A 12,706-nucleotide genomic window follows, 5' to 3' on the forward strand; every position below is an offset into this window, starting at 1 on the left:
TTACAGGTGCCCCAAAGTAAATATAAATTATTTTCAGTTAATAATACACACTATTAGCAACTATCTGCTGTTACTCAGTGAGTACGATGAAGTGGTTAAGACAGTTTCTAAGATAAGATTTCCAGAAATGCATTGGAATACCAGGACATACAAACCCATAGTCTTTCAGTGGACTTTCAGTGGATAGGTAGATACACTACCTATCTTTTAGGTAACTGAAAAATCATTTAGGTCACTTTGAAAAATCTTCGACACGTAATGTGTGATAACTCAGGACAGCTGTGGCCTAGAGGTTTAAGGTACAGGGCATATAGTTTAAGTGTCTGTCCAGGGGGAAATTGTCCCTGTAATCTTGTCCAAATGCTGTAGCATTTCCTCCTTGAATCTTCCCTTACCTTATACACATCAATATGGACTTTTAATACATCCATATTCAAAGTACTTTCAGAGAAATAATGGCAATATGTCTGTAGCAAATATGGAATGAAAAGATGCACTGTGAATGCTAAGTGTTCTTAGCTCTGTTCTTGAAAGAACAAATTTTCTCATAGAGACTTATCTCTTTTCTCTATCATCCTCAGCCTTCTCTTCCCCATTCCTTACATCCACAGATACTTTTTTATGTTCAGAAATTATCAGTATAGGTAAGTTTTTGAGGAACCAACTAGGAGTCAAATATTAACTAATGGTGTTGAACTAGCTCAAACTTACCTCTTTTCACAACTTCTTTTTACCTCTCTTCTTTTATCTTCCTTCTTTGTATCTTACAAATTCACTTATTTGTACAACTGTATATTCTGTTCAGAAGCAATAGTGCTGTTTTACTATCAAAAATTGACAATATATTCATGGAAAAAGGAAAAACAACTGTCTCTGACATGCAAAACATCAAACCACTTTTATCCTGAAACCTTGCAACACTTTTTATGTTATAACACTAATTAGCCTTTATTAATCACCTGAGTAAGTAATTAAGGGATTAACTGAGTAAGTACCTAAATGCTCAGGTGATCAATTTGCAAACTATATTTCTTTTTTCAAGGTGCAAAACAAACAAACAAACAAACAAACAAACAAAAAACCCACTCTTAATATTTTCTCATCACCCATTTAATTAAGTCTTCCACTGGACAAAAATTTGATTTTATTTAAATTGCTCGCACTTTACACTTCGGCATATGTTAATTTGGTATTTCAAAAACATTCTAAAATTGTTACTAAGTAAGAACACAATTTTAAAAGATGTTATAAAGAATAAAAGAATTAACACAAAACTGGAAGATTCAGCAGATCTACTGTTGAAAATCTCAAAAGTGATGAAAAAAATTGATTGAAAAGTGAAAAATTGAAAAATGGTAGAAAGATTCCTTGTGGTTTGAAATGGAAGAAATGGCACAAATAATTGCATTTTTCTCTACTTGGAATAAGATCAGTTCTTAAAAACAACATAAAATATTTAAACTCTGTAGCAACAGAAATGGGTTGTGCAAGCTTAAAGCAATTATTTTCAATAGAGTAACAACTGGGACCTACAAAATCATTAACTTTGACTGATTCTATCACACTAAAGTAATTACAAAGATCTTCAAGCATTTTTTAGATGCACTGAATAATTTAACCATCATATATATGCATTTTATTTATATTTCTCCCCTCATTTCTCCCTAATTCAAGAAATTCAATATATTAACCTTTGAACTGAAAACATAGTCAAATTCTGTTAGGACAAAACATGAAGATATTAGATACTTCTCTCTTCTGCTCTTCCTCTTAACCTTCCATTTCCACAGTATAAGCATTTCTAAGCAAGCTGTGAGACTCTCCTCCATGTTAGTCTGGGCAGTGGCAAGATTCAGCACACCTGCTCTGTAACAGGCAATTTCCTGGAACTTGTGTGAACAGGAATGTGTTCTGTCCCCCTGTACAACATAGATTATGAAAGTATCCTCGAAGACTGGTACAGACACAAAAGTCTTGATGAAGGAGGGACTCCAGCAAAGCTATTCCTGCAAAAAAAAATAATTAATCCTTCTTTATTTATTCAGATCAACATTCCCATATAAAAATCAGACACATAAGTGATATCTCTTTCTACATTTGAATACTTCCTGGCAAACAGGAAGACACTATAGTTTTAAAAGACTTCAATTATTACACCTATACTCAAATTTTATTATGCTTAATGTAATTTACACACACCTACTGATGAATGAATTGATCATTCTGAATTTACTTGGTGTATTGGAACTGTTGAATCACAGCCTGAACCACTGATTGATCACCTGAGGCAAGCACTGAGTCAGCTGCAGGTGCACAGGTGAAGGTAATGTACCCGTGTGATTGGAAGGGGTGGAGTCTGGCTCCACCTCTCCCAGACCCCATTAAAGGGCTGACCACCACCAGGGAAGGATCTCTTATTGGAGATCCTTACCCTGTGGAGCCATTGGCAAGCCTCAACCATCGTAAAAGGTGTGCTACCCCTTACTTACCAGTAGTCTGTGTACCATCTATATAAAGGCTTTTGGAAGTATACCATCCTCCATGATATCTTCTCGGAATTCCATCCTTTTGAATTATGCACCCTACGCTAGGGCTGTCAGGAATTGTCTGCTAAGTGGAATTAATCCTGCTAAATAGCTACATATACATTATATTACATATAGCATAATACTATAAACTACTATAATACATATTATAGTTACAGAGCAGATGATCTTGAGGGAGATCACACGGCACGTGCATGGCAACCAGGAGATCAGACCCAGCCAGCACGGGTTCACAAAGGGCAGGTCGTGCTTGTCCAACCTCATCTCCTTCTATGACTGGGTGACCATACTGGTAGATGAGGGAAAGGCTGCTGATGTAGTCTACCTGGATGTCAGCAAAGCCTTTGGCATGGTCTCCCACAGTATTCTCCTGGGGAAACTGGTATCCTGTGGCCTAGACAGGTATACCCTTCCTTGGGTAAAGAACTGGCTTGAGGGCTGTGCCAAACGGGTATTAGTTGATGGAGTTAAGTCCAGCTGGTGTCCCATTATGAGTAGTGACCCCAGGGGTCAGTTTTGGGGCCTGCCTTTAATATCTTTATTGATAACCAAAACAAGGGGGTTGAGTGTATCCTCAGTAAATTTGCAGATGACACCAAGTTGGGAGGATGTGTAGATCTGCTTGAGGGTAGGGAGGCCCTTCAGAGGGATCTGGATAGGCTGAATAGCTGGGCTGAGCTCAATGGGATGAGGTTCAATAAGACCAAGTGCCGGGTCCTGCACTTTGGCCACAATAACCCCATGCAAAGCTATAGGCTTGGGGCAGAATGGCTTGAAGATTGTATCCAGGAAAAGGACCTGGGGGTGTTGGTTGATGCTCAGCTTAATGTCAGTTGATGAGCCGGCAGTGTGCCCAAGTGGCCAAGAAGGCCAACAGCATCCTGGCCTGTATTAGAAATAGTGTAGCCAGCAGGAGCAGGGAGGTGATCATCCCCCTGTACTCAGCTCTGGTGCGGCCACACCTCAAGTACTGTGTTCAGTTTTGGGCCCCTCACTACAAGAAGGACATTGAGGCCCTGGAGCGTGTTCAGAGAAGGGCAACAAAACTGGTGAGGGGTCTGGAGCACAAGTCTTAGGAGGAGCGGCTGAGGGAGCTGGGATTGTTTAGTCTGGAGAAAAGGAGGCTCAGAGGAGACCTTATCACACTCTACCACTTCCTAAAGGGGGGTTGTGGTGAGGAAGGGGTCAGCCTCTTCTCCCAGATAACTAATGACAGGATGAGAGGCAATGGCCACAAGTTCTGCCAGGGAAGATTTAGATTGGATATGAGGAGAAACTTTTTTCTCTGAAAGAGTGGTCAGATACTGGAATGGCCTGCCTAGGAAAGGATGGTTAGGCTTGATGATCTTGTAGGTCCTTTCCAACCTTGTGTTTCTTTGTTTCTATGTATGTTACTATCCCTTGAATGCTCTAAAAATTATCCAATGGTGGAATGTCTGTCCAAGTCTCAAGGATGGCAGGTATGAGGTCTTCACACAGGAGAGATTAATGTAATGCATTTAAAATTAGGAGCAAACAAAACTTAATCATTATATTTATTGAATGTAAAACCATAAAATAGGCACCTCTGTCACTAAGAAACCACATGGGTTTATTAATAATAACATGGATTTGTATACTGGCTCTCTTCTGGGGGAGAAGGAGAGCACATGAATTGACAGTCTCCTAATACCTAAAAACAATATTTATTTTCTAAAAGTTTAATGAAAGTTTTACCTAACCTCCTGTATGTATCTATAAATGAAGATGAGGAGGCATTAGCAGAAGCAAGCCTTTTCCTTCTTCTAAGTTCACTAAGCTAAAAATATAGCATCATAATTTGTAATGAATGCATTTTTATTGACCACGGTTGTTTTGTTGGTGTAGCTGAATTAAAATAAAGAAGCAAATTAAAAAGTGGAAGTGACAGAATAGTTCTTATTCAAAAGTTTTCAGTTCTATTCCATATTTTTCTGTAGCCTAAACATATGCGAAGACTACATCTATCTTTACAGATTTATTCTGGAATATATTAGTAAATGTCAATCTGTTCTATGTAATGAAAAATTTTTGCAACAATAAATACATAAAACAAAACAAAATAGAGACATATCAGTTCTATACTACACTGGAATTTGTGTTTTATGAAAGTTAAAGTAGAGAACAAATACAAAATTCTGTCTCAACAACTTCCTGAGCAGGGAAAGTGTCAAGGAAGCTGCTGTTCTCTTCTCCCTGGTAACTGATGATAGGATGAGTGGGACTGGCAATTAGCTGCCTCAGGGGAGGTTCAGAATGGATATCAGGAACAATTTATATTGAGGGAAGATTGTTTTTGGCTCATGCCTATCAGTGTTCAAGAGATGTTTGGATAATGCCCTCAATAACATACTCTAATTTTTGGTTAGCCTTGAAGAGATTGGGCAGTTGGATAAGATGACCTCTTAAGGACTCTTCCAATTAAGCTATTCTGTCCTATTCTATCCATGTTCTGCATTATGACCAAAACAAGTAAACAGACATGTTGGCTACCTAGCAGAAATTCAGCTCTTTTACACTAGTTACCATTCTCATTTTGAGGTAATTTCCAGTGTAAGAGTCTTTGAAGAAACAGATGAATATATTTACAAATCTACCTTTCTGTTCATCCGCTTGAACAATCTAAAATCATTGTCTCCTCCAAGAAACAGTATTTTTCTACACTGTATCACTGCATCAAGTGTGTTTCTATCCTCATATTAAGCATTACTCGCTACATTTTTTGACAGTTTTCATATTGAAAAATAATTTTGCATTCTTTTTATCTACAAGTCTATTAATGAAAAAGTGGAAACAACATTTGACAATCATTTTCTAAAAGTTGTCTGCAGACAATTTTGTTATTCTGTTCTTCAACAGGCATACATTTTTTAATAAACTGACTGTTTCAAGAAGTCAATTGGCAAAATTCATACAATCAGCCTAACTCGAAGCTCAGTTGAACTGTGCATGTTACATACATAAAACATGCAGTATGAGATTTTCTTTGAGTAAGTAGAGGATGGGGTCAGTAATAACCATCAGAATGCAGAGGTCCTTAGAGAGTTTCAGCAAACTCATCAGAAAACATTCTACTGAAGTATATTTAGATAACTTTTATACCACAGAGTGAGTTATGGAAAAACTGACACCTGGACAAATATATTTACTTTTTTTTTTATTTTTAAGAAAAAGCAGATTTATAACTTATTTACATTGAAAATTCCCACCATAATCTATCTGCTTTCTTTTCTGGTAATGTTATATATTGCTACTATCAATAGCAATAATATTTCAACTTGACATATTTTCATACATCATTTAAATTTCTGCTAAGTGACAAATAAATTAAATAATGTTCTCTACATCCTAGTTGGATCTTGTACACATTGGACAAAGAGAGTGGAATCTTAGTACTACTGAAAACAAAAGGAGTTCTATTATTGAATCAAATGACAGTGGGATTTTAACCCTTATACTTATTTATGTAACATCTGAGGAAGTCCTGTCCAAACAAAGAATTAGGGAGCATGGATTTCATAAGTATATAAAAGATATTAATCATTTTCCAAGCTCAGCATTAAATATGCAGCGAGTTGAAGTATTAAACTCTTCAATGAAGCTTGGTAGGGAAATTCATAAAAAAATACATTTTAAAACATGAATTTAAAATACTGCACTGTAATAGTCTTTTGCTTAGTTTAACACATATTTGGGAAGCAATTCATGGATGCACAGGAAAATATATTAAAAAAAAAGCTGTATAGACAATGAATTAGAATAATGTTATAAGGAAAAACTACTAATTATGTTGGAAATACTTGTAGTAATCTTTAAAGGAGAAATGGAAATCCATCTAGAACACTTAATTCTGCTATATATAGGAAAAAAAACCCAAACTATTATGTTACTAATATATAGGCTGCAAAGTAAATCATGGAGAAGACACTATCAGCTCTTCTTGCACTATCATTTATATCAGGATGAGGCTACACCAGGTGATTTTTGCAAGACAGGCACAGTTCAGTGAATGCAATAGATAATTTCAAATTAAAATAATAATAGGGAAGTATTAATGTATTTTTAACTATATTTTAATGCAAATGAGTTGGAAACAAAGGAAAAAAACCAGGACATTTTCAAAAGCTTGCTACCTTTAAATTGACAGTGATATTTTATGGGAACTGCTGAATCATGGCCTGAACCACTGATTGGTCACCTGAGGTGAGCACTGAGTCAGCCATGGGGCCACAGGTGAAGGTGATATACCTATGTAATTGAAAGGGGTGGAGCCTGGCTCCACCTCTCCTAAACCCCATTTAAGGGCTGACCACCACCAGGGAAGGATCTCTTCTTGGAGATCCCTCCTACATGGAGTCCCCTGTGAGCCTTGATATCCTGAAGGTGAGCCATCTTCTCTTTTGTATTATTTGTATCCCATCTATATAGAACTACTCAAAATATACTATCATCTATACTATTTCTTTGTGAAGTACCATCCTTGGGAGTTATTTACCCCACCCTTGGCGAGCCAGGCTGCTCTAGTGATAATAATCCATACTTACTCATATGTCCTTTATTTGGAATATGCTTAAATCGGCCAAGGGGGAGAACGTTACCCCTCTAGATCAGACAATTCTAGGTCTAATCCCAGGGTTCATGGGGTCACCCTACTATGGGTTGGCATCCATTATTGAGAAATGGGGACCCATGCGGGTTCCAGGGACTGCCTCTCCTTCCCCATCTTATTTAACTGACTACTTTCTAGGATTAGATAAGGACATACTCATTACCAAGGAGCGGCGGTTAGCCGCCTCTGCAGTAGCCTGGCCTTTAGTAATGGCCATACTTAAATTAGATACTGGAAATGTTAACATGGAGACTGAAAATCAATTATTAGAAGAGTATATTGAGAAACTTGAGCAACAGCTGGGTACATTAACAACCAAAAGGCCTGGCCTAAATGTTCCCACAAGACAAATATGAACTATATCAGAAGAGGACATCCAAAAATCAGAGGAGGCAGACTTAGATATGACAGGAAAAAAAGATCTCTAAGGCAGATCTCGAAACTCCATCTATGATGGACCCATTTGAGATTCAGCCTATTATAACTCAAAAAACAAAAAAGGTACAAGATAGACCAGCAGGGGTGCCTCCTGACCAATGGCCCCCTGCTGAAACCTGCCTCCATGTAACAGCTCATTCATATACAGCTAATGAGTTGATAGACCTAGTACAGCGGTTCCATCAAAAACCAAGGGAAAGCATACCATCATGGCTCCTAAGGTTATGGGATGCAGGAGCTGAAAGTGTTTTAGTGAATGGGACAGAAATGTCAAAATTAGCGTCCATAACAATAAACCCGGCCTTGAGGCAAAGGTTATATGCAGCCGTCCACTACAATGATGAAAACCGTTCCATAATAGATTGGTTGATGGCAGCATGCCGCCTAACATGGCCTAACAAAACCGATATTCCTCTCAATACTGGTTTGTGGTCCTCTATGGAGGACCTCCAGACATACATCAGAGAACTAGGTCTGAGGGAGGCTTTTGAAAGCCTCACGCAGACACTTTTGATAGCCCCGATACAGAGAAATTTACAGCGGACATGAGAGATCTGATACTGCAGCAGTCCCCCTCCCACATATATGGGATGTTAGTTTCCATACTAAATCCGTTGGTGGCATCAGAGGCCATCATACAGCAGGCAGCCCAATTAGTGGCAGACTTAGGGGAGACAGAGCGCGTAAGAACCAGGCACAATGTTCGTGTAGTGGAAGACGCTGAGGCCTTCCCTATTAAAACTAAAAAGCCTGCTCCACAGATGCCCCGATCAGGCCCCGTATGGGTATCCCGGAAGACTATGTTCAATGACCTCATACGGGCTGGGGTTGCGTTTTCCAAAATCGATGGGCATCCCAACCATGTTTTGTTACAGCAGTGGAAACAGCTTAAAAATGATCAAAAATTTCAGAGTGCTCCCAGAAAATCGGGAGTACAAATTATACAAGAAACACCAACAACTACCTGGAATCTGGCCGACTTTATAATACCAAACAGAAGGAAAAAACATCCGCAGGTGTCGTGGGCTACAGTGCCTGAGCCACCTGTGGCAAAAGATTTGGATCTGGCAAAGTTTGTGGATTAACGAAAATCACTGGTCCCCATAGGGCCTCCAGATGTGACCGGAGGCCCTATGTAGAATTAACAATATTCTGGTCTAGGACAAATGTGCAGAAGGTGATGGCTCTAGTGGATGCCGGCGCAGAAACATCAGTTATATATGGAGACCCAACAAAATTTAAGGGTAATAGAGTGATGATTGGTGGGTTTGGGGGACAGACTATTCCAGTCACCCAAACGTGGTTGAAATTGGGGGTTGGGCGTCTCACACCCCAGGAGTATAAGGTGTCGATTGCCCCAATTCCAGAATATATCCTGGGCACAGACGTTCTATGGGGTCTGGCTCTCCAGAAAACTGTGGGAGAGTTCAGACTACGGCAGAGGTACATTAGTATCCAGGCAATACGGACAATATTGAGGGGCCATGCGAAACATGAGCCCATTTGTTTTCCAAAACCATGCCAGATTACTAATGTAAGACAGTACAGACTCCCAGGGGGGCAAGAAGAAATATCAAAGACGGTGCAGGAATTATAATACCTACTTTCTCTAAGACCTGCACACAGCCCATATAATTCCCCCATATGGCCAGTACGGAAGTCGGATGGAACATGGAGAATGGTGGATTATAGGGAACTAAATAAGGTCACGCTGCCGATCCATGTGGCCGTACCCAATATTGCCTCCTTAATGGGCACTCTTAGTAGGGAAATTGAAACCTACCATTGTGTCCTGGATTTAGCAAATGTGTTTTTTTAGCATATCTATTGCTAAAGAATCACAAGATCAATTTGCATTTATGTGGGGAGGCAGGCAGTGGACCTTTCAGGTCTTGCCACAGGGTTATGTGCACTCACCAACATACTGTCATAATATGGTGGCACGTGACCTGGCTGATTGGAGAAAACCGAACAATGTGAACCTATACCACTATAATGATGACCTCCTGTTAACATCCGACTCATTGGAAGCAGTAGGGGAGGCAGCAGATTCATTAACTGCATACCTAAGTGAAAGAGGATGGGTTATCAATCCTCAAAAAGTGCAAGGTCCAGGCCTGTCTGTAAAATTTCTAGGGGTAGTCTGGTCAGGAAAGACCAAAGTGGTACCTAATGCCATCATAGATAAGGTTCAGGCGTTTCCAGTCCCTACAACACCAAAGCAGCTGCAGGAATTCCTAGGTATATTGGGGTATTGGAGTTCCTTTATACCTCATTTGGTGCAGCTGCTGAGACCTTTATATAGACTTACCAAAAAGGGCCAATTATGGGATTGGGGGAGAACAGAACAGGATGCTTTTCAACAGTCGGTTAAACAAGCCCAGGCACTGGGTATATTTGATCCTATCCTCCCAGCTGAGTTAGATGTTCACGTAACTCAAGATGGCTTTGGCTGGGGCCTGTGGCAACATCAGAGTTCTGTTTGGACCCCCCCATTGGATTTTGGTCTCAGGTGTGGCATGGAGCAGAGGAAAGATATAGTGTGATTGAAAAACAGTTATTGGCTGCCTATTCCACATTACAAGCGGTAGAGCCAATAACCCAAACGGCTGAAGTTATAGTCAAGACTACATTGCCAATCCAGGGGTGGGTAAGAGATCTGACCCACCTTCCTAAGACGGGGGTGGCCCAGGCGCAGATGGTGGCACGATGGGTTGCCTGTCTCAGTCAGAGGAGTAGTCTGTCTTCCTCACCGTTGAAAGAAGAGTTCCAGAAGATTCTTGGCCCAGTAACGTATCATAGTGATGCACCGAAACAAATTTTGGTTGCTCCACCATGGAAGAATCCCATCCAGGAAGGAAAATATCCTATTTCTGAAGACGTCTGGTACATGGATGGGTCCAGCAAGGGCAACCCAAATAAGTGGAGAGCAGTAGCATACCATCCTGCCGCAGACACAATCTGGTTCGAAGAGGGGGATGGTCAAAGCAGCCAGTGGGCAGAGCTGTGGGCAGTCTGGATGGTTATAACCAAAGAACCTGGTGATGGATATGAATATATGATGAATAATGATGAATATTTTCACAGATAGTTGGGCTGTGTATCAGGGGCTCACTCTTTGGATTGCACAGTGGGCCTCCCAGGATTGGACTATCCACTCCCAACTGATCTGGGGCAAAGGTATGTGGTTAGACATATGGAATGCAGTTAAACACAGAACTGTATGTGTCTACCATGTTTCTGGTCATCAACCCCTACAGTCACCAGGAAATGATGAAGCCGACACACTGGCCCGAGTTAGATGGGTTGAGAACTCGCCATCTGAGAATATCGCTTACTAGCTACACCAAAAGCTGAGGCATGCTGGGCAGAAGACCATGTGGGCAGCCGCTAAAGCGTGGGGACTGCCCATACAACTATTGGACATCGCTCAAGCATGCCAAGACTGTGACACCTGCTCTAAGACAAGACCGAGGTTGTTGCCTGAAACTACAGCCCATCTTGTTAGAGGACACAATCCTCTACAGAGGTGGCAGGTTGGTTATATTGGGCCCCTCCCTCGGTCTGAGGGGGCGAGATATGCCCTAACCTGTGTCGACACCATGAGTGGGCTAATGCAGGCCTATCCAGTACCAAAAGCCAACCAGGCATACACTATAAAGGCACTCACAAGGCTGATGGCTGCCTACGGGACACTGCAAGTCATCAAGAGTGACCAAGGAAGTTATTTCACGGGTGCAGTGATATAACACCGGGCAGAAGAAAATAATATTGAGTGGCAATTCCACCTGCCATATAATCCAACGGGGGCAGGCCTTATTGAATGTTTCAGTGGTATTCTCAAGGCTGCCCTGAAGACAGACTCTCAGTCCCTGCAGGGGTGGACAAAGAGACTCCACGAGACCCTGCGGGACCTGAATGAAAGACCTAGAGACAACAGACCCAGTGCCTTGAAAATGTTACAGACAACATGGGCCTCCCCACATAGGATCCAAATTACGGGCACCGATAATGAGGTGAGACCTCAGATTGGCCGTGAGAACAATCTTCTGCTCCCTGCCCCTGAGGACCTAAAACCAGGTACCAATAAAATAAAATCGCCCTGGAAGGTGCAGGTAGGACCACGATGGTGCGGCCTACTTGCTCCTTGGGGGAGATTATTGGAGGTGGGGGGGGTTCGGTAGCCCCTCTGGTAATTGGTACATGGCCTACTGAAGTAATGGTTAAGACTCCAGCCTTTATTGCTAAGGGGACCCCTATCATGTCTCTGTGGCAGATCAGGACACCCCCTTTGGTGCCTGATGTAGTCGTACAGTCACAGACATCGGGTCAAAGAGTTTGGTACAGGCGGCCAGGGCATGCCCCTGTACAAGCTGAAGTGTTAACCCAAGACAGGAATACGGCCTGTATCTTACCCTGGAGAGCGGATCTTCCCCTCTTGGTACCTCTAAAACACTTATATTACTCCCCATGAGTCTATGAGTTGCCAGAAGGAACCAAACAATGCTACAGTGTTCCAGAGTTGCCATAAGACCATGTGCAGCATCTGGTGATGGTCTAACTGGGACTGATGAAGCATAAGATGGACCTGCACTGTGTGATTGTATGCTTCCAGTAGATCCCACTGAGCACTGGCCCAAAGAAGAGTTTGACTGATATGCCAATCATCACTCATCTCGGATTACATCAACATGCATCGTGACAGGCAATTATGTAAGCGTCGCAATGTGTTGGGTCTCTGTATCAAGGGGAGCTCACTTTATGGTTACTTGATCAGTGGTTCATGTCAGTGAACCACTGATTGGTCACCTGAGGTGAGCACCAAGTCAGCCATGGGGCCACAGGTGAAGGTGATAATCCTGTGTGATTGGAAGGGGTGGAGCCTGGCTCCACCTCTCCCAAACCCCATTTAAGGGCTGACCACCACCAGGGAAGGATCTCTTCTTGGAGATCCCTCCCACGTGGAGTCCCTTGCAAGCCTTGACATCCTGAAGGTGAGCCATCTTCTCTTTTGTATTATTTGTATCCCATCTATATAGAACTACTCAAAATATACCATCATCTATACTATTTCTTTGTGAAGTACCATCCTTGG

This window comes from Cyrtonyx montezumae, unplaced genomic scaffold, assembly GCF_038088225.1.
Source record: "Cyrtonyx montezumae isolate F1298 unplaced genomic scaffold, pur_monq_1.0 scaffold_8, whole genome shotgun sequence".
Classification (NCBI taxonomy): Eukaryota; Metazoa; Chordata; class Aves; order Galliformes; family Odontophoridae; genus Cyrtonyx; species Cyrtonyx montezumae.